Source organism: Lepidochelys kempii, chromosome 17 (assembly GCF_965140285.1).
Source record: "Lepidochelys kempii isolate rLepKem1 chromosome 17, rLepKem1.hap1, whole genome shotgun sequence".
Taxonomy (NCBI): Eukaryota; Metazoa; Chordata; order Testudines; family Cheloniidae; genus Lepidochelys; species Lepidochelys kempii.
Genome location: NC_136396.1, coordinates 15,655,487 through 15,677,857, shown reverse-complemented (window position 1 = coordinate 15,677,857; position 22,371 = coordinate 15,655,487). Strand labels below are relative to the sequence as shown.

Sequence of the window (22,371 nt, the reverse complement as noted above, 5' to 3'; positions counted from 1 at the left end):
CTATCAATACTCGAACACAAGCTGCCTGTGCTGAAGCCAGCTGCTCTGGGACTTTGAGGACTTGATGAAACAAGTCGTGTTATATGATTATTCAAAGGGGACTATAAATGAAAACAACAAGGACAAATTAAACTTGTCAGTGAAATTGCTCTTACCAGGAGCTGTGAAACTCCCTTGTTACATTACATGCATTGTCATGCTTGTTAGCCATCAGACACAGGAACTGGGGAGGGGTCTTAAAAAAAAAAAAAAGACAGGAAAATAAGGTGGTGAATGGGAGTGGGTGGAGGAAGAAGGGTAAAAAATGTATAAAAGGAACACACCAAAAGGTACAATGGTAGAATATTTTACACATTGGGCCTTTTTTTAAATTTAATTTTTACTCAAGTAATTCAGCAAAACCAACACGAATTTACAAAACATTTCAATGTTGCTGAATCTGCAATTGTCACTGGAAAAAAAAATTGTCACCCAGCTCGAATCCTAATTCAACCTTTAATTTGTTAATCCCCTTCTAAATCAGGAAAAAAAGAAATCATTTGTTAACCATTAGTGAGAGGCAGTGTGGCCCAGAGGGTAGCGAGATGGAGTGGTACTCGGCAGACAAGGGTTCTAGTCTCGGATCTGCCAGATGAACTTGAAAGTTACTTCTTGTCTCAGTTCCCAATGTGTAGAAGGGGGATGATGCTTATCTCAAAGTACTTTACAAAGGAGCTCTGTGGATGAAAAGTGCTATCTACAGACAAGGTATCCCCCCACCACCACCACCCCAGCAGTTAAAAATTCGGTCTTTCCTGATACTGAGCTATAATGGCTAACTTGAATTGCAAGTGTTTAGTCCAGGAGAAAGGTTTTTTTTCTTTCTAAACTAAATTTAGTGTAAAATCAGTTGGGCAGCAACCATTTTTGTTTTTAGTTTTAGAGTTACAATAAACAGAAATGCCAAGAGGTCTTCAGTATTTTCCAGACAATGTGGATTGTTTTTTGGGGGGTGGGGGTGGGGGAATTTGGCCGGGGGGGAATAATTAAAAAGAATTCTGAGACGTTTAACCTGGAAACCTCTAAATACACCTGATCAAATATGTCAATGGGGGTAATTTTAAAAAATTTCTACATAGCTAGTGAGGATGCGCAGCAGCTAACCTGGTGTGATAGACCATAATGGCTCCAGATATTATAGTCTATCATGTTAATAATCCATGAAATAAAGCCTCCCAGCAAGCTCTTAACATGATGGTTTATGTCAAGGATGTGTGTTTAAAGGGTTCCCAAGCAGGCCTTGACATGACAGACCATAGCAGTCCTGAAGGTCTGTTGTTGTCAATGATCTGCCAATTATGTGAACATATCTGGAGGGAGGGAGCAGTGGGAGGCGAAAGGAGGCTGTAAACAGCAGTGTAATGCTCTATCAGAGGTCAGAGCCGCTTGGTACAGATGGAAAGCTTGTGAGTGATATGTTGTTAAAATGACATACTGAGTGCCTTTAATCAGCGCAAGCTGGGAGTGCTCAGCGCCTTGCCAGAATTAAGCCCTAAAAGACCAAAGGTTAAAAACCTTTTGACCATGAAGAATAGTCTGTCTAAGCTTAAAAAATACAACACTAGCTTTTAATCTTATACATAATGCAAAATCTCTTGTGACAGAATGGTTGTGTTTGCTGTTTTCTTTTATAAGCTCCAAGCAGTCTCCGATCAGGCCTGTATCACAACAGTAATACACAGGAGGCTATGTTTTCTCTTGCTATGACACCATCTACTATTGTTTTTGATCTGCAGCCTCTGAAGAGGGATGCTGCATCTTCGGTGGAAGGTGTTATGAGTGCAGATTAGTTAGACAAGTGCTGGAGTGAATGCATAAGTAGTACTTTTGCATAATGAGGTGTGTGAAATCCCACTGGAGGTTGTTAAAACAGATAGACAGCCTGTGGTAAACAACAAGGAAGGTAGGCTTTGAAAACAGATGGCTTTGAAAACCTGGCAAATGACTGTTTCATACTTAAAAAAAAAAAGATATTCTACATGAACAAAACCGATTTTTAACCTTTGCATGCATATTTTTAAACCTCTGTTTTAATAATAAATTTCTGTGGGTAACCGTACATCAATTGTACATCCTGTCATAAACCTTTCTGGAGGATGGAAATGATGAGCTTTACAATCTGATGGATGAAGTTACATAGCTCTTTCTGTTTGGCAGGTATTGGACTGCCCTCGTATCTTTTGGCACTTGTTAGATACATGCTTTGCCTGGTGAGTTTAATACAGCAACCCAAGGGTTAATTTGTTCAGAGGATGTAAGCTAAATTGGATTACTACACAGTTGCTATATTCCTATTGGTTAGGAGGGCCATTAGTAAAACAACCAACTGCGACTACAGTTGCAATCGGTGACGCTGTGCACATACCAGTATAATTCACGTTGGGGCTGTCTGCAGAGTTGTATTGAGAGCTGCTGGGCAAAGGGTTATTGCTAGCTTCTCGCCTCAGCTAGGCTGATCTCTGAACTCCTTGGAAAGCTGCCAGCCCCTAGTCCATAGCTCGGGGGTATGAACAGGCCCAGAGGTTGCAACTACCCTCCAATCTTTATGGTTCGGTGGGAAAGGGGGTCCCAATCCATTTTTCTGTTGTAACGTGGAGTCACGGTATGGAAAAGGTTGAGGACCACAGGCACTGTTTTCGCCATTGACTTCAGTGGTACCAGGATTTGGGCTTCTGTATTGGAAAAAAGTTAAGCATTTTCATTAAATAATTCCAAGTAAATGCGATACTAGACACAGAAACCTCCCGAATGTGGAGGTGCTATGTAGACCTCGGCTCCCAAATGTTGTTACTGAAAATATTAGCCAATCCAAATGCAAATTTTGAGACTTTGTAAAACAATCTTTGTTCAAGTACTTCACTGGCATAGCTTTAAATGAGCCAGGCAATAGAGCATCTCTGCTTCCGTTTAGTGGTGGTGGTGTTTAATTTGCACAGTTGTGGCCACTCAAGATTAGGGGCCCATTGTGCTAGGCATGGTACAAACACATAATAAGAGAGAGTCCCTCCCTTAACCAGCTTACACTATAAATAGACAAGTAGCATAAGGGGAGGAATAGTGACAGAATCTCCTTTGGGAGATTCTTCCATAAAATAAAAGATCTCATTGTCAGGAAGATTGCTAAGGATCAGCCTAACTTTTCCCTTTTCTTAACTGGAATTTGCCCTCTGTTTTAATTCCGAATCTCATTACGCTTAATGGCATTGCCCAGTTTCTTCCTAAATGGCCCCCACCCCATGCTAGATAAGCCTCTCAACATTACACAACAAAGTGTCCTTTTTGCTCCAAATCTGATAGCCTTAATTTCACCACATTGGTCAATGCCATGCCTGATATACTAGGAGTTCTGCTTGCCAATCACTCAACAAGAGGGCAGAATTCAGTACGCCCGAAAAAATTCAGCTGAAATTTGATCTACTAATAGAGTAATTTTCATGCTGTGCTGCTTGGCAGGAGCAATCTTATCAGGGAACTAATTGCAATGAAAGTGCATTGACCTAAGGTCAAAGAAACAAACAAACAAGCCTAATTTGAGCCTTATTTGAAGTACAATAGTCCCCATTTACCTGTTTATCAGCTTAATGTAGCTGTCACTCAGAGAAACTGGATACTAGTTGTGAAGATGCACAAGATGTGTCAATATGCAACAATAAAAAGACTAGTTATCTATAGACCAGACTGCTTCTGTCGTGAATTGAATAGGGTTTATTCTGTGATGTGCTGATTAGTCAGTGGTCAGATGGAGAAGTTTGTTCACATTTGACGGGACCTGTCTGGTGGTGGCATCTTTTGGGAGGAAAATAAAAAAACTGAACTGTTGATAGGATTTGAACTCTATTTCCTCTAGATGTTGCTCTTACAGCATTTCCAGCTGCCCCAAGCTGCATCAGTGTGTGGTGAGTGTCTGTTACAGGTCCCCGAGAATATGAAAATTACACCCCCATTTGGAAAACCTCGGCTTTTTAGCTCCAGCTGAAACAGCTCATGCTTTTAGCTCTGAAGGTCCCCTGTTGAATCCCCGATTAATAAATGGGGCTACACCGTGAATGCTGGCATAAGCTGGAACTTGGTGGAGTTGGGGCAAATGAGCACCAAACTATATCAGTGGGCAATGGGATGTGCTCATCACCCTTGGAAACAGGCTAATAAAGCTTTATGGACCGTTTCTTCTCGTGAGCCTGTACTCATGCAGGACTAGACTTCCAGGTGCTGAGAACGCACAGTGGGGGACCAGAGTTTCTGAAGAGATCAGTCCCCATTTAGTCACCTAAAGTGACATTTGTTGACTGATTTTTTTTATATTTTGGTTAAGTTTCAGCATTCAACAGAGTGAGCACTCTCAGACCCTGGTCATTGTGGCCCTACATAAGAGTTGAACTATTCTGAAAAAACTGTCCCCAAGAGTCCTCTAATTTGTTGCTTTCTGGGCTACACCACAAAATAGCGTACATGTCTACCTGAGAGCTAGAGGTGAACCTGTTGTGGTTATGGAGGAAATAGGAAGGGGCAATACTGTTCTGGGTAGGTGAAAAAATAAGTCCTCCTCCACTGAAATATTAAGTCATCTGATTTTTCATTTTGCTCTTCGGTGCAGAGGTGTGGGGACATACAGTGCTACAATACCCAAACGGCTCTGCATTAAAGAAAACCAGCCTCGCCTTTTTCGATTCTAGGATCGCTGTTAGAAATGTTTATTACACAGGGGGGCAGTAGCACACCATAAAGATGCAAAGTATGTTAATCCTGCCTGGATTGATTTATGGGCATACTGTGGGGGGTTTGTAGCATTTGTTAGATATATGTACATTTGACAGATATTGGCAAGAGGTATTAATTAACTTCCAACTTTGTCTTTAATAATTAGTGATCAGCATAAGGAAGTTTGTATTTGCTTTTGTGACACAATCTGTGAATTCTTATCTTTCAAATATTTCTGAGGCTGTGTTGCTCTGCTCCGAGTTTGTCGTAAGGCTGTTTTCATCAGCTCAAGTGTTACAGGTGCCATCAGGGGCCAGCCTAGAAAAGGCTATGGTTGAGAGCAAAGTAAAAGCTTCCCCTTATGCCCTCGAGTCAGAACAAGTATTAGACACTTGTGTCTAACTGTACCTCTTATTGTAAAACCGTTCTAGGTAGGTTTGCTGTTTTACACATACCAGTCGGCTTAGTGCTTTGCTGGACCCGGCAGAGAACGCTGAGCAGCTTGCAGAAGGGAGCCCATAACACTCATGTCATCCAAGTATCTCAGTGCGCTTCCAAATCCTTAGTACATGAAGTCTCATGATACTCCTGTGAGCACGTAAGTCCTGGCAGTACCCCCTGCTTTACAGACGGAGAACAGAGTGGTTAAATGATTTGCTCAAAGGAGTTAGGAGAATAGCAAGGCTGGGGAGCTCTAGGAGGGGAATTCAGGATGATTTTGTTGGCTGGATTTACTGCATTTTTGTTATGTTTATGTTGCTGCCAGTGTAGTGTGTGTGTGGGGGGGATTGCCTGAGTTTGGGTGTGCCACAAGAATCTATCTAGGGTAGCCAGGGATTGGCCTGGGCTCTCAATGTGTACTAATAGAACAAACTTGAATGAATAACAAAGAAGTAAATAAGATCGTGCACAAGTCAGTGGTAGAACTGGAAAGAGAAGCCAGGAGTCCTGACAGACAGCCCAGTGTTCTAACCCCTAGCTCACACTCGATGGGAGACTTGTGCAAATAAATTCTGCATTAAAAAATGCAGTGTTAGCCAATCCAAAACTACTTGCACATTTGACATGAATTTGCTGAATAGTTTCAGTCAGAAAACAATATTTCAAGACTTAGGTGCCATTGACAAAGTGCCCTGAGGGGGAGGAAAAAGAGGTTTTAGTTGTCTCTCTTAATTTGATTTGACCCAAACCATTTATCTATGTATGTATATATGTTTGGAAATGCCAGCAAACAGAAAAATCTATTGTTCACCCAGCTCTATTCTTCATACTGAAAACCCAGCCAACTAACCTACGTCTTCAGAATTTGAATGAGGTTTTTTAAAAAAACTCAGTGCCCCAAGAGCAGGATTCTTTTCGTTGATGTGTACGTTAGTAACTCCACCCATGAATTCACCAAAACAGTTATCCACCTCAGTTTATAATGTTATCCCACCATAACGCAGGCTATTACACAGGGAAATATTTTAAGGTAACAAATTTCTGGCTATTCATTATTGGTTGTTGTTTATGTGGTGTGACATAGTGCTGTCATTGAAATGAACTCTGATATAGTTAGGAGCAAATAATACCTAGGCATGCTGTGCTAATTATTTTTGTGCAAACCCAATTCATTGCTGATATAAATAGCAATATTAATCATAGCAAGTATTGATATTTCGGCAGTGTGCTTCCATTTAAGTGGAGCTGTACAAGAGAATTCTTGTTCACTCAATAACATGTACACTGAGGAAACAGGCATATATGTGATTTTTAAATAGTTTTTTGATCTCTTGGTGTGATTAAACTTAGTGACAAGTCTATGTGTGAAACAAAAGAAAAATCATCCAGTAGTTAGAGCAGGGGACTTTAAGGACTCCTGGGTTTTTCCCGTGGCCGTGCCATTAACTCCATACATAGCCTCGGACAAGTCCCTGTCCACCTTTTGTGCCTCTGAATACCCATTCATACCCATTGTGCCTCTGAATACCCATTGATAAAATAGGTGTAATCCTCACTGTGATGTTGTGAGATGTAATTTAATGTTTAAAAAAATCACGCTGGGATGCTCTGGTAAAAAACTCAATGCCAAATGGTATACATGTAAAGTGCAATGATACATTGGCAGTGAATAATGAGAACCCTGCTGTGGACTTCTTACGGTGTCATAGCAGGGACAAAGTTGGTGTGAAACAGACCTGAAGAATTTCTCCAGAGCAGGGGTGACGCAGACATCCCTTCACCACCTCTGAGGTAAGGAACATGTGGAAGGAATGGCTGGGTGTGGGAAGGGCTTTTCTGCACTCTTGCTATTCTGGTGGCAGGACCACAACTAGCCCTATGGGAAAGCTGCTGTAAGGTAAAGTACCTGCTGGGGCTGCTCTAATTTATGCTGGGAAGTAGGGGGAAGGTCACGCTAGCCTCCAAGCCGCCCAAAATCTGCATGGCACACACACAATGTTAAACTACCTTTGGACTCTCCTGGCTTATGCCTTATGTGAATCCCAGCACAGGATCTGGCCCTGAGGGAGGGGAAGGTCTGGCGGCCTTCAGCAATTCACTTCTATACCAGCTTGTGATTTTGGGTCATGAGCTTCTTGGAGACAGGAAGCTTAGCCCCTGCCAGAGCACATCCTTACAGTGACTGCTTCTAGCGACTGCTGGTGCTGATGGACTCCAGTGGGAGTTTGGCCAGCAATGCATTACAGGGCCATGTGGTTATCCTGAAAGGCTACTTCCTCCATTCATAAGCACTGCAGCTCATAATGTATGCAGTGGCTTCTGATTCTCCCAGCTTCCCTTTGCTAAATATGCAACATGGTCTAGAAGCCAGTATACCGGTGTAATACACTATCTTTACATATTGCAATTTAACCTGAGCATAATAGCACTTTCCCTTAGATGCAGAGCTCAATCCTGGCCAAGGAATAAACATACCGTTGTAAGCATCAGTCTCTTTGAGACATGGGGTAGCTGGGGCGTAATTTTAAACCTGCTGTAGCAAGTGCGACCCCTCCCCCCCCCAATATCGCATTGCTCTCTATTCCGGTTTGTGAGTATAAGAAGTGTTGCTTGAGATGGTTTAACATGGCTGAGCTATGCAGAAGCCGCAGGCATCAGTCCCACCAGTTGATCTAATTATGCTAGTGCATCTAGAACAAATGATCTCTGAGTTATTTTCCCCTTTCCTCCTCCTCCTCCCTCTTTAATATAAGGGTTGTGGCTCAGGGCCTCTTTGCCCAGAAGGTCTAGTATTGGAAGCAGCCAAAACACACCAAGCTGATGAGTTGGGTTGTTGCAAGTGTTCCAGCCGGCCGGTATGTGAAAGGACGTGGGGCAAAATCAGGAAGCAGATTGCCTCCCTCCCCCTCCATCCCCATGGAGAAGTGTTTGTGCACATAAAGTTAATGTGGGCAAGTCACATCATCTTCCTGTGTCTGAGCTTCCCCACCTGTAAAATGGCGACTAAAATATTTCCTGCCCCATAGGGAGGTATAGCACTGGACTAAACCAAGAGTACTTTTGGCTTGGGAAAATTTCTCCAGACAGATTTTTTTGTTTGGCAAAATCAAAGCCAGGAGGGGCATTCATTTGCATTCAACCGTCTGGGGGGATCCGGGTGGAGTGTTCCTGCTTTGAACCATCTCTACTACTAATTGGCAGCTTCACAAGGGTCTTGCTGTCAGTGAGCGCACTTGATTCTCATTCTTGATTAGCCCAATACTGAGGATGAACGCGGTCATTAGGAAAATCAGTGTTGGGATGTTTAGGTGAGTTGCGTGAATCTAATTCACTGTGCAAACCATGCCACCACGGGCACACAGGCAGAGCCACTGGCTTGGAAACTGTAAGATTAAAGATTGGCACGGGAGAGATCTACAGGTAGATCTACAGTGGGCAGAGATCTACAGTGTGTGCCATGTCGTTATGAGTCAATAAATTAGACGATGATGTATGGCACAGTACATCATGTTCTTGAAGGTGAGGCATATACAATGTGAAGTATTGAACACATCAAAGAAAGATGACTCTTTCTTTGGGAATATCCCTGCATATTTTTTGCATAGCAGAGCCCGTGCTCCCTAATTTTAAACTTTAAGTCTCTGTGTGTGTGTGTGATGTGGGGGGAGGAGGCATGTGTGTTTGTAAGTTTTTGGGGATGTGTGTTAATATACATGTTAACATTGATTTTTAATGTAAAGGATTTTTTTGTTCTTTTACAGAAAAATAGGTATCAATAAGAGTCTATTATTTATTGTTTGTCTTGTGGATGCGTCTGGGGATTCTAGTCATGGGCCAGGACCCTAAGGTGTTAGGCTCTGTACAAACACAGAACAAAAACACAGACGCTTTTTGGTTCCTGTCCCCAAAAGCTTATATGGTCCCTAAAGTGATCTATCCAGCAAGAGGCTAGGAAGTTAAAATCCTGGACGTATGCTTTGGGCTATTCATTTTTTCCCCCCGAGGAATTCCACAAACATCCCTCAAATTGTCAAGTGTGGCAAATCCTTTTAGTATCAGAGACTACTTCTGTCACAGCCTAGAAATCCTTCCCCAAAGTGCTGGCATTTGTGAGATTGACTATCAGCCAGTTCACTCTCATCCATGTCCTTCTCTGGAAAGCAGACATCACCTAAAGAAAAGGTACAGCACCCTATGTGAGCAATACATAGATAGTACAACCAGGTTCTTTTAATGACAACAAATAGAAGCTTAGAAGAGAGGAACAAAATAAACAAGATAGTCATTACATCATTTTTTGGTGCATTAATATGCAATTAAGTTTGTGATTCAGTCAGTTGATTGATTTAGTACTGGCGGGTTTGTCTCCAGAAAACAATTGGTTATTTCAGATGGTACTAAAATGACTTCCCCTTTTAGATCATTGTAATCACATGAAGAAGAAATTTAGAGTTGTGTTTTCCTTTAATTGGCTATTAATAGTCAATGCGGCTTTACTTAGGTGCATAGGGAGAGATCCATTTCCTTTATGGCAGCAAGAGAGACATAAATTACATTAAATTAAGGAAGTGTCCCTTCCCCACCCTCCATGCAGACAAACCTTTGTGTTTGTTCTCCATAGAAAATAGATAGACATTGATCTTATGCAATACAGCATGGAATTTAAAATCAGGAGTTCAAACACATTTCCTTTGAAGGATGTTTTTACAAGGCCCATGGCAAAAGTCATCTATAACAGAGAAGTGAAAAGTTGAAAGTGATGGGGGTGAAAAAAACCCTCTTGTTACTTTGAACTGTCTTGCAATTTAAAGCTACAGAAGAATGGGAAGGATTTGAAAAAGATGTGACCTAGGGTCCCCATCTTAATGGGTTTGCAGCATTTAACAGGCAGCTGTCCAGTCTGCAAACCAACTCCTATTCACTGTCCAATACTATGTATGACAATGCACTTGCCAGTATGGGTCACTATTGTCACCCTGCTTTTACTCAAACTTTCATTCTAAATAAAAATGAACATTTAAAAATGACCAGAGGTGCTTTAATTACCTCAGTCCCTCAGGCAAAAGTGTATGACTGTCTCTACCTTTTTTAAAAAAGGCCACCTCTTTTATTTTGTATTTGAGTTGTGCTTTTATAGTGCTTTTGTGGTTACTGGTCTGCTGGCATTCCCAATATAAGCCACTATTGTTCTTGAGGTGGGTTTGTAACTTAACTATTTTAATTTCCACTGTAGAATATCGATACACAAAACCCAAGGCAAACACATTTTAAAATTAGTCTCTTATAATCAGACTAAATGTCAAATATAAACAATTATACTATGTAAGGCATTTTACATGATATGTATGATACAGATATGTATATAATGTATCTAATATCCATTGCATTGTATAATTGACGCCGTGGAGCTGGTCAGGCAGTGTCACTCTCCCAAAAATAACACGTGGTTTGCTTTCCACTCCCTCAGCCTCTTTCAAACCTCCTGCAACCCATGTGGGGGGGTGGGGGAGAAGGAAGCCGATTCTACAGTGCTTTTCATCAGTCTATCTCAGCGAAACAATTACTGACCTCACTCTAGTTAGCTCTGTCTACATGTGCACACATGTTTCTTAGAGCAAAATTTTGGCCACCACGAATGGCAGGGTAACCAAAGTAATGAACACTTTATTTCAAATACAGGGCTGCCTTCAATGCTCCAGAACTCACTTATCCAAAGCCTGGTTGTGTCCTCAGTTAAAGACAAAGGATGTTCCATACAAGGAATGGTCTCAGGAAAGCCTGCTGTGTGTTTCTGCCGATATCTGGCATGGAGGAGATTGGGGGTTGGGGGACAGAGAAGGGAGCGTTTGAGCGGAAGTGCTTTAACCTCAAGGCTTTCGCAAAGATTCGTGGATATAAATAAGACTGTTTAGATAGACTGCTCCCCTCCCTGAATCTTGGTCTCCCTTTCACAGGCTCCTAACCCCGGACTCCTTTCCTTCAGCTCTGGAACCGACCACCACCCTGCTGCTGCCCAGGCAGCAGGTCGCAGGCCACTGCTGGGCTGGCTGCTCTCATTATCTGAAGGCTTGGGGGTGTTGCCTGTAGATAATCAGGATTCATCAGCATGTATCACAACATATTCATGACAAGGGGCATGTTTTACTCTAGGCTGAACAAAACAGACAGTGAAATTCTTTATAACATGAGCATTTTCTTGCTAAAACCTGTAATACTTTTCAATGGCTTCTGGGCACTTTTCCCATTTATTTCTAATGTTGTTTCTGCAGATGCTGAGGCCCGATGTTCAATAAAACAGGACTCAGGATGATGGTGAAAAGCAGCAGCTTGCAACTTCATTATAAATATAAAAATACCCAGGTGACTAGTCCCTACAGCTACCAGTCAAACCATCACAGCTCAAGGGACAGAGCCAGTGCCGTAGTACAGAAAAATGGAGGTTGTTGGCTCCAAATGATGATTCCCAGGTTTCCTTTCCTGTGGTCAGGGCCTTTCTGATATCTCCGCAAGGGGCCTGACTTGTAGCTGCAGTTGGAGCTATCTAATGGGACCTTATGTCCCAAGCCTGTGGCCTGCTTTGGGGAGGAGAGAAGGAGAAACCTGCCTTGTGGCACAGGATGACCAAGTTAAGCAGTTCATTATTGCCAGCTGCAAGTGTCCAAAAATCATGAGATTGGTTTAAAAATCATAAGATTTCTTTTAAAAAAAATCTTACATTTTGGGTGCTTTTTGATTTTCCTTTGTGTCTTTCTGAGCATCGGGGTCAAGGTTTTCTCCACAGCCATGAGGTTTTAAGAAAAGCACCAAACGTGACATGCAAAAGTTGACAATACTGGTAATGTCTGAGGTTGTGTTTTTCCCCCTCTCTGACCCTGAGTGCTTGAAGGGAAGATAGAGTTGGTGTCTCTGTAATTGCCATTGAGCCAGTGTGTAAAATTGTTCTTGTTCAGCGACTGGTTTCAGATACTGTAGTTATACTAATGAGGCAAATCCACTCCCTTGTACCGCTACTGTTCTGCTGTGTGAAGGGGAAGAGTTTGATTTGAGGGTGTGTGTGCACCCCCTGTATGCACCCCCTTGGTGTGGGGGCTCCTTCTGCTTTATGGGGGGCAGAGTTGAGGGAACACTGGGGCAGGATAAGAGGATCTGATGCTGCACAAATCCTTCGGTCCTACATTCCATTGAGCTGCCTTCTGAGCTGGAGCATACTGTGGCTTCTCTGTAGCACAGCTCAGCCATCCTACAAGCTGTTAGGATAGGATACTCCTTAAGGCACCTGTAAAGACCTTCAGTACTGAGCCTGCCTCTCCGTTTGCTCTCTGGATCCCTGCATTTCTTCTGATTATCTCATTCTATACATCCCAATAAATCCATTTAAAGTAGATCAGTCAATTACACTGTGGTCAATTACTGCTTCTCCACAAACCTGACATTAAACTTTATAACTTGCACAATTACCAACCCTGCACTTGAAACAAATTTTTTTCTTTTTTTTTAATGGAAAGCTAAACCCAATCCACTTTCCAGCAGCTGCCTTTTATTTTATCCATCTGACAACAGGTCCTAATAATTTAACCTGAATAAGGTCACTTATGGCGATTTATAGACCCTGTTATTCCTCTTTATGCATCCCCACTCTGCTCCCAAGGGATGTAACATTTAAATTAACCACTCCCATACAATGCTTCCTTTGTTATACCTGTGATAACTGAACTGGGTCCTTAACTTGACCCTGATATGAGCTAACGGGGGAAACTTTTCTTCCAGGCAGTCTGATTTCTGGAGTGTAATTCTCCCCCTCCCTCTCCCAGCAGTGACTCATGGGAGGAAGGGTGGAGATTTTCTTTTTGCTCTATTTATGCGCAAGCCTCTGACATGAATGCTGCTGTGAAGTGTTTGTAGGCTGCTGTAGGGCAGTTGTAGTTCTCATTTAGATAATTTTTCAAAAGACTGAAATCTTCTTATGTATTTGTTTGTATTTATTCTAGAAATGCAAGGACAAAGATATGGCAATTAACACAGAGCACACAGAGAAAGTCAACTTGCTTAAGCGATGCCAGTGTTGCAATTTCTCTCCAGCCTGTGGTTGGGGACCTTTTAGATTAAATTCATTAGTTCATGGTAGTTTTAAGATGTAACATAAGACTCCAAAGGGATCTTAAGCTTTTCTTTTTTATTAAAATGAAATCTTCCCTTGGCATTTCTCTAGGCATTTTTCCAGTCACAAATAAAAGGGACACTACTGAAAGATATTCTGCTGTTCACTTAAATGCCAGCAATCCAATTAAAGGAATATTTAACCTTTTGCAAATAAAGCTATGGCTAGCACTGCCCGTTGGCTACAGGGGGAAAATTTTTAAGCTTCTTACCCAAGACAGATGTGTGTATTCACAATATAGTTTACAGTGTTATGAGCCCAGAATCTATTAAAATTACTCTGTCTCAGAAGGTCAAATGGGAGCAGGTTCAACGAATGTGCTCGTAAGAAAGCTCTCATCAGATGTCCTTCTCTAAAGCTCCCTATGTCAGCTTTCTGTGCTAAACAGAGATGGCCTCAAGCCACAAGTTCCATCCCAAACTTCAGACCCTTCAGAAGTGGGTGGTGCTGAGATTTATAAAAACAAAGATCATTCCCAGCCTGTAGAGTTAGATTTGGGTTTTGGTTTTCCAAAGTTCAGAGGCAACTTGGTTCAGGCCCATCTGTCATACTAAATAATTCCTAACCTGGGCATCAGGTTGTCTTGCCCTCTTGCAAAATCTAAGCAGTTTAAAGCAGCCCTGTTATAATTTTGCCTTGCTCCCTTGGCGTTCCTGATAATGTATGGTGGAGCGACACCGTGGGATATGGCTGTGTGTCAAATTATGAACTCTCTCTTGACCTGTTTTAGGCACTGTCAGTGCACAAGTCTGGACGTGCCCGAAGGCAGCCTATTGTACTGCATTCCAGTCAGCTGCCTTGCCTGAGAAAGTCCTTCAGCAAAAACCTAACGCCCAGTGCCATCACAGAGCAATCTAAGGCCACATTCAACTACCAGCCCACTCCACTTTTTTTCTACACAGGGTCCTTGGGGCAGGGGAAGGGGCAAGTATGACTGGGGGATCTGTAGCATGCTACAGCAAAGGTTGTTACAAGGAGGAGGGAGAGAAATTGTTCTCCTTAACCTCTGAGAGTAGGACAAGAAGCAAGGGGCTTAAATTGCAGCAGGGGTTGGTTAGGTTTGACATTAGGAAAAACTTCCTAACTGTCAGGGTGGTTAAGCACTGGAATAAATTGCCTAGGGAGGTTGTGGGATCTCCCTCACTGGATATTTTTAAGAGCAGGTTGGACAAACACCTGTCAGGGATAGGCCTACATATTATGTAGACCATCTTGAGTGCAGGGGACTGGACTAGGTGACCTCTCAGTTCTACGATTCTGTGTCTCAGAGATGGCAGCTGTATTTCAGACCAAGGTTCTGCTCTGTGCGGAGTTAGAGAGAGGGCTTGGCTGACCATTGCCATGCGTAAGGAGGACTTACAGGACACAGAGGACAGGATGGACTCTGCCAAGCCTGAACAACTGATGAACCTCAGACACGCTTGACAAGGTGAGCTCCGACCAGGGGAGGGTATATCTCAGGACTTTGTTTCCAAACATCTGTAACTCTCGCGGGTTTCAAGAGTGAAGTCACCGTGTTAAAAAATTCCTTTGCTGAGAAATGTGCTCCTTGGCTTCTTGCCATGTTGTCCCTGACAGGGTTATACTAGAAGCCCACAGCCCAGGTGGAACTCTGAGGAGACGTGTAAGTAACTAAGGAGGGTCTCTGGATTTGGGGCTCTAGGGTGGCTGGACTGAGACAAAATGTCTGAGTCTGGGAGTGTGCCCTATAGACCCAGAGCTAGAAACAGCGATGAGACTCTGTTCCAGACCCAGGGGGCCTGGAAGCATGTGGGTCCCAGCAAAGGGGTTTCCTGAGGACCATACAGGGGGTCCTGAGCCAGGTTGTAACACAGAGCAGCTTTCATATTTTTGACCTCACTCCTGTTTTGTTTGCACACTTAATTTGGTCCAAATCTGTTGCATGTTGCAGCTGGAAAATTGGGGTATTTGTAATGAAGAGCTAGGCCTTTCTCAAGTTACTGTGGATAGGTGTACTCAGTTCAGCGTTAAAGGCTACACCAAAGATCAGGCTGGATTCGCTTAGATTGTAAGCTCTATGGGGTAAGGAGCTTCTTTTTTTGTTCTGTGTTTGTGCGGAGCCTAGTACAATGGGGTCCTAGGGCTCCCAGGTAATACGGATAATAAGAATGATCAGTGGAACAAACTGAGGGTAACACTGCAAACTCGGTTCAGATCTCCTTCCTGTTGAGACTGATTTTGTTATCTTGTCTAGCGCACTGAGAGTAAAGTTTGCATGTAGCAAATGGGCTTGTGGGTGTTAGGTGCTGAACTCCGTGGACTTTCAGTGGAAGATACTGACTTCCTTTGGAAAGCGCTTTGAGATCTATGGATGACAGAGGTGGGGAGGCAGGCCATAACTCTGCACTTGCCAAGGCCTAAAAGAGGAGCATTATATATGACAAAGCACCACAATGAAGAACATGTGCAAAAATTACTTCTGCAGACCTTAAAATGTTGAGGGATTCATTCCTTCACTTCAGATAACTCTTTCTGTAATCTCAGGTTCCAGATTCTCCCTCTGCCACCAATGTCAATAACTGTCAGTAATAAAAATGAAGGGACACAAAAGTTGTGTGGCGCTTTGGGACTAATCTGAGTGTCAACCGTGGAAAGGAGGAGGTTTTGGTTTTGCAAATTGAAAATGAACATTCTCCAGGTTCACTTTCTCTGAACCACAAGAGTGCAAGAGGTTTCAGATAAGAACGTTTCAGTGTTGGTGGGCCTTTCGTGAGAAGGCAGCCCAAGGCCTAATTTAAAATGAAGAGGGTATTTATATGTAATTTACTGAGATGAATCTGCTACTGTGAAGCCAAGAGGATGCTAAAGGCTTCCTTATGGGGGTAGATCACTTGGCCGAACCTGTCTCACAAGGATACAGAATATAGATATGGGCTGGGTTTGTTTGTCATGTAGTAAGGTTATTATTTTGCTTTATACAAGACCATTGGCTGAGAAAGGAGAGGGAGAGACTACTGGCAGTCATAAATTTACCTTTTGTAAAGGAAAATGAGCTCTGTTCCAGACTTGAATGCCAAAAGTTGCAGAAGGCCTCTTTGATTGTGTATAGTTATTTCCACAGCACCATTTCTACACATACCCAATATATCAATCAGGCTGCAAAGGTTCCATAGTGTTAAGATAGCAGATCATAATAGCTATAGCAATTTGCAATAGGATGGGCTACTGAGTGTCTCTAATTGATGGGGATACTTATGGCCCATTGTCTGCACTTCTGCTATGTTTGTGGTTTGCCAGCTGGCTTATTCTTTTATGTTTGTGTTTCTCATGCTGGTGACTTGGCCTGTATTTTTTGTGCTGGTTGCAGTGCAGATGTATTTTTTTCCCCCTGAAAGATCTGGAAAAAACCGAAAGCTGCTTCTTTAAAAAAAAAAAAAGAAAAGAAAAGTTTAAAGCAATTCTGCTTTTTGAAACTGCATAATTGAAGAGCTCTGAAATAATTGGCTTATTATAGTGCACCCGTAAAAATGAATTTGCATCTGATTTATGAACTATTAGGTTCCCTATCATATGGGACTGATTGTTCTTAATGTGACTTGCATGTAATTTAGCATTCTTTGTTAAAACACTTTGTAGCTAAATACTGAGATGGATTCAATACCAAATCAGAGGGCTGAATGCTGAATTTTGGAGCATTTGAGATCCAGATTGTGCAGCTTGAACCCATAGCGTTTTATTTCCCTTGACCTCCTAGTTTATGCTCCACTGAAGAAACCTGAGGACACCCCACTTTTCTTGGACTTTACTTCCTGCAACCTTTAGACCTCAGATTGTGAGTAGCATGCCATTCTTCTGACTGGCTGGGACTTCCTTAAAGGTGCTTCTCTTGATTAATCCGTTATTGACTGCATGCAAGCAGTGGTTAAACTCAATACCAGTGCATTCTTGCCTGCGCTAACATGTCTGGCATACAAAGGGTAATCTTCCCAGCTGGTGTTAATAATGAACTGACACCATTAGAGAATTTGGCCCAGAATCTTTATACTTCAATATGTGCAAAGGGTTCCGATAGAACATTTTTTAAAGCCATCGGGTTTCAAAACCTACACATATCATAATGTCCAAAATGCAAGTGCCCTATAAAGTGAGGGAAAGATTGTTCAAACATAAAGAACCCAGCATAAAGAAGTAAGTGATTACTATCTCTTTAATATGCTTCTGTCAGCACGTCCTGTTATGTGAGTAACTGTAAGCATGGGTGATCATAAGCACTAGTCTTTAATATCTGTGCCACCATTATGACTTGAAGGAGGGACTGAGTTGACCAGAATAAAAATGCAGCAAACTCAGGGCCACCTTTTAGAACAGAGGAAAATTCTTAGTGACTGCTTTACAAATAAAATGGTTCAAAGGAAGGGGAAAAGTCAGCCTCTCGTGTGAAATACAGCAATGACGTCCATTTCTTGAGGATATAGTGAACTGTAAATTTAGAATCATTTATCTATAGTACCTAGCAAATTACTGAAGAAATGATTACGGTACGTTTAAATGTTCTTGTTTGTGTTCTCCAGTGGGTGTAAAAAATACTGCCATTGTCTGAAAAAGATCTTATGGTTTTAGAATTGAGACCAATATTAATTCATCTTCGGAAACAGTCAATTAAAAATATTAATGATAGGTATTTAGCAGGAGCAGATGCATATGACCAAAAGATCATGTGCTGGGAGACCAGTGACCTTCAGAAATACTTTGGATCTCTCTCTGTATGTGTTTTTGGCAGTAAGGGATCATAGAAGAGAGGTCTTTAATCAGTCTCTGCTGGAATATTTGGTTTAATCCAGTGCATAACCCTAATGTTTTCATTTATTATGTGAACAGTAAGGCGGCTGGCTAAGTGGCATACTGCATGATGTTAGAGCAGGGAGTACTGGACTGGAAATTTATAAAAGGATCTTGTGCTCCTTCAGGAAAAAGAATATCTACAACTTCATTCATTTCAGAAAAATAACAGAAAACGTGAAGCATGGTTACATCAGAATGGCAATGGGGACGTTTTGCATTGCTATCAATGCTCTTCTTGACTATAAGTGCTTTCAGACTTTCAGTTCAGCAATTTAATAAATACAGCTGGAATACGTTATTCCAAATAAGCAGGGAAGCAGAATTTATCCCTTTAGCTCTGGAACAGTAATTTGTAATATAGATTAAATTTGGCTTCAGAACTGTGGAGGGACTGCACCTTTAAGAGCTACCACATCATTTAAGGAAATTATTCACCTTATACATTAGAACAGATTAGAAATGTGTCAGTATCAATCTTGGGCATTTCCCTGATGTCATGTGTTGTTAGGGAAACAATTACTTCACATCTGAGTAAAAACCTTACTTTGAGGATCAAGCTAATGCAGCATATGGTGCACTGTAGAAATAGGGGCTGTATATCTTGAGATTGCAGGCAATTGCCCATTACAGTAGTTGTTAACATATTTCTTCCACTTCGGCTGTTCTACTGTATGGCAGACTTTGTTGTTGTTGTGCTTAGAAGAGGTTTTACACCTTAGAACCCGTGGAAGATGTAATAATGATTCGTAGTTCAAGGGTTAAGCACAATTGATCTGTTAGTTTTCAGAGGCCTAGTGCTCTGTTGCCCTGGCCTTTGAAGGATAAATGTCTTATTCAGACAAACCCAGATTGCGTTTCAAATAGATTCAGTTTGCTGCACACCGTTGTCAGGCAATACCACTGTGGAACAGAGACTGTTGGCACAAAGCAGCAAGGAATAAGTTTTTAGTTTTGTTGAGAACTTTAAAAAAACAAACAACAACAACAACAAAACCCAACCTTTAGTTTTAGTTTGGAGAGTAATTTTCAAAAGTGACTAGTCATTGTGTATACCTCTATTTTTGGATTCCTAACTTCAGATACCTTCAAAGTACTGGATTTTCACACAGTGGGTGTTCAGCATTTTCTACGGATCTAGCTTTTGTGAGGTGTTTTAAATGGGACTTGCAGAATTGCTTGTCACTTTAGAAAAGTTGGCAAAACTTCCATTGACTTCAGTGAGAGTATCGCCTGGACAGATAAAAACCGACTCAAGGCTTCAGGATCATCTCCCCCTTTATTTTGTTTTTATATTTTAGAATGAAGGATCAAACTCTTCCATTAGAGAGAAATGGTAAAACAATGTTTTCTTCTGTTGATAAAAACTCAATAATAATAATGTTCATACCATATTTACATACATACTTATGTATAGTTATTTAGAGATGCTAAGTTAGAAGAAGACACAACACAGTCACTTCCCAAAAGATCTTACAATCTGTGGACCAAATCCTGAAATTTTCACTCCATTATTACTTATGCAAAACTCTCTCTTAAAAGTCAGTGGGTCAAATCCTGAAGTCCTGACTGTGAAAGTCAAGGAGCAAAGCCTTAGCTGGTGTGGAGTGATGACAATTTACCTCAGCTGATGATCTGGCCCTCTAACAATGGGTATCTTTAAAAAGGCCAATTCTGAGGGAAAGAGCAATACAAGGATTTTACCTGTAATCACTATTTCTCAATGAGTTCGGAGTAATTGAATGTACTGGTGCAAATAGAAACATGAGTTATACTGAAGGAGAAGGTTCTGTAATTGGTTTGTAATGGAAATGGTGTGTGCGATGAGGGGTTCAACGTAGTGGCAGCTGTAGTCACTAATCCTATTGATAGCAAGCAGATGGTGAAGGTAGGGTGACACTGGAATAAAGCTGAGGACTTGATTTACCAAACACTAACCATCGTCATCAAAAGAACAGTTACACAATTCTTGCACTTCTCCTCAGGCAGCTTTCTGGGCCCCACTTACGGGTGGCTTAAGATTTGCACATTCACTGGACAAAGCAACATGCTGCACTGACCAGCATTGCCACTTGTCATCGCACAGGGTCAGGATACATTATAGCAAGGCTCCTAAGGACATTGGTAGGGAGATTTGTTCTCAGGCACTGGCTCCCTGGAGTGATTGAACTGGGCCAGTCCATCAGTACAGCCCTCTTGTTCACCCACTGTGTTGCTGATCGAGCTTTAGTGTTCCTGTGTATTCCCAACACATGACAGCTGCAATAGCTAATACCAGCCATGATGTAGGGAGGAATCACCTGCCTCGACAGAGTAAGTTGTAAATGCCTGGATTATTTATTTATTTATTATTTATACTCAAGTATGGTTCAGAGGTCCCAGTCAAGATCAGAGCTCCTTGTAGTAGCTCCTACACAAATACATACCAGTGCACCATTCCCTGCCCCACAGTTCTCATGCTTGAAATAGGCAAGATGGAGAGAGAGAGCAGGAGAAATATTTATCCCTGTTTTACAGCTGGGGAGGTGAGGCGCAGAGAGATCAAGTGACGTTCCTAAGGTCACACAGGAAGTCAATGGCAATGTTGAGATCTGAGCCCCAGTCTGATAACCGCAAGAGCAGCATTCCTCTCCTTTGTCAGTATTTTGGGTTATTTGATAGGTTTTTCTAAAGCATGCTAAAACATAATTAAAAAGACATTATGAATACTCTTCTATAAATCTGAACGGTTAGAAGGCAGAGAGGCGGGAGGGAGTAATTCATATACCTGTTACCATGCTCATTATTTTGTTGCACTTGTGTTTTTCATTGCCACAGATAACCTCAGAGAAACCAGGCTGATTATCTGCACAGGAGGTCATTTTTGCATGCTAAAGGGAAACACTGGTACATCTTACTAATTTGATTTTAATATCTGTGCCACACTATTGTTTGACCTAGAAATTAGATTGCTTTTTACTAATATAATTGGCTAATTAAAATGTCTTGTTCTCTCGGAGATGGGGAAGATACCCAGAGTCCTTATGTGACTAGGGACATAATAAAGTAAACATGCATACGTTCTTAATTCATGCAAGCCTATTTAGAACACAAGGAAAGAAATATGCTCAAAATGATTTTCTTAATATTTCAGAGAAATTAAGGCCCGATTCTGCATGGAGGTGAGTGTAGAGGAGGAGAAGGGGTCCTTTGTCAACACACATTATTTGACCATTACAGATGCCCTGTATTTGCAATATCCCTTTACTGATACATATCTTAAGTTAATTCTGAGATGCAAAGAAATGCGGTTGATTGAAGATGCCCAAAAACTTTCCACCCCAGCAGCATTAGTATCCTTAGTTTTGCCACTTGGCAACAAAACTTTGAGGCTCCCTTGGTCTATGGGGTGGCATCTCTATCACCAAATCTGAGTGCATGTGCGGAAATTAGTCATGGTACAGCCATTACTTCCATCTTTCCCTATGCAGGGAAGTGGTGCATGGTCAAAGACGTGGGGAATGGATGGAATCCTGGCTCTGCTCTTCCACAACTTACTAGCCATCACAGATGAGCAGAGCAGAATGGGCCAATAAGCAGATTAATTCCCTTCAGTGCCATTTGTGAGAGCCATACTTCCCTCCCTTCCCTTGTGAGAGCCATTGTTGCTTCTAGGATGCTACATCCATGCATTACCCCTCATTTGGGGTACAGATAAAGTCGCAAACTAGCCCAAAGTGTGCAAAGTATATTAGAATCATATGCTAATTGTTTTTAATTTGTATGTGCAAATGATTTTAACTAAATGTAGACTTCCCTATCTTCAATTAAAAATGCTGGATGTACTCCAAAATTACAAATTCCTTCACTGAGCCAGTAGGGAAAAATAATGAATTATAGCTAATATAGCCATGAAGCCAATATTTGCATAAGTAATATGAAGCTAATGTGTGGATAAAATTTAATTTTAAAATGAAATATTATTAAAACAAAATGGTTAATGAATTTGGACACATTATTGAGCAGGTATATTTGGCAGCTGGCTAGAACAGATAATTCCATTAAAGGTCAAGTTGAATCAAAATCTATATTGAACATTACATAACACATCTGAGATATTTTATCAACTTAAAGGGGCTCACCTTCTCATTTTGTTGTGCTTTAACATTGTTAGCCTTCATAGGCATTGCCAATAAATGCTATCTCAGTATCAAGCGGGGGAACGCGAAATAAAATCCCTGGGTCTGATTTTCTAC

At 41.6% G+C, this 22,371-nt stretch overlaps 1 long non-coding RNA gene across 1 annotated transcript in view; it reads right to left on the bottom strand.

The window, feature by feature from the left end:
- Positions 1-476: 476 nt before the first annotated feature.
- The window catches only part of LOC140899729 (uncharacterized), a 33,071-nt gene continuing 11,176 nt past the window's right edge, over positions 477-22,371 (bottom strand). Inside the window, exons 2-3 of the long non-coding RNA XR_012155433.2 lie at positions 5,193-5,358; positions 477-2,711 (exon numbers count right to left, since the gene is read on the bottom strand). This is a non-coding gene — a long non-coding RNA (uncharacterized LOC140899729). The remainder of the gene's footprint in view (positions 2,712-5,192; positions 5,359-22,371) is intronic.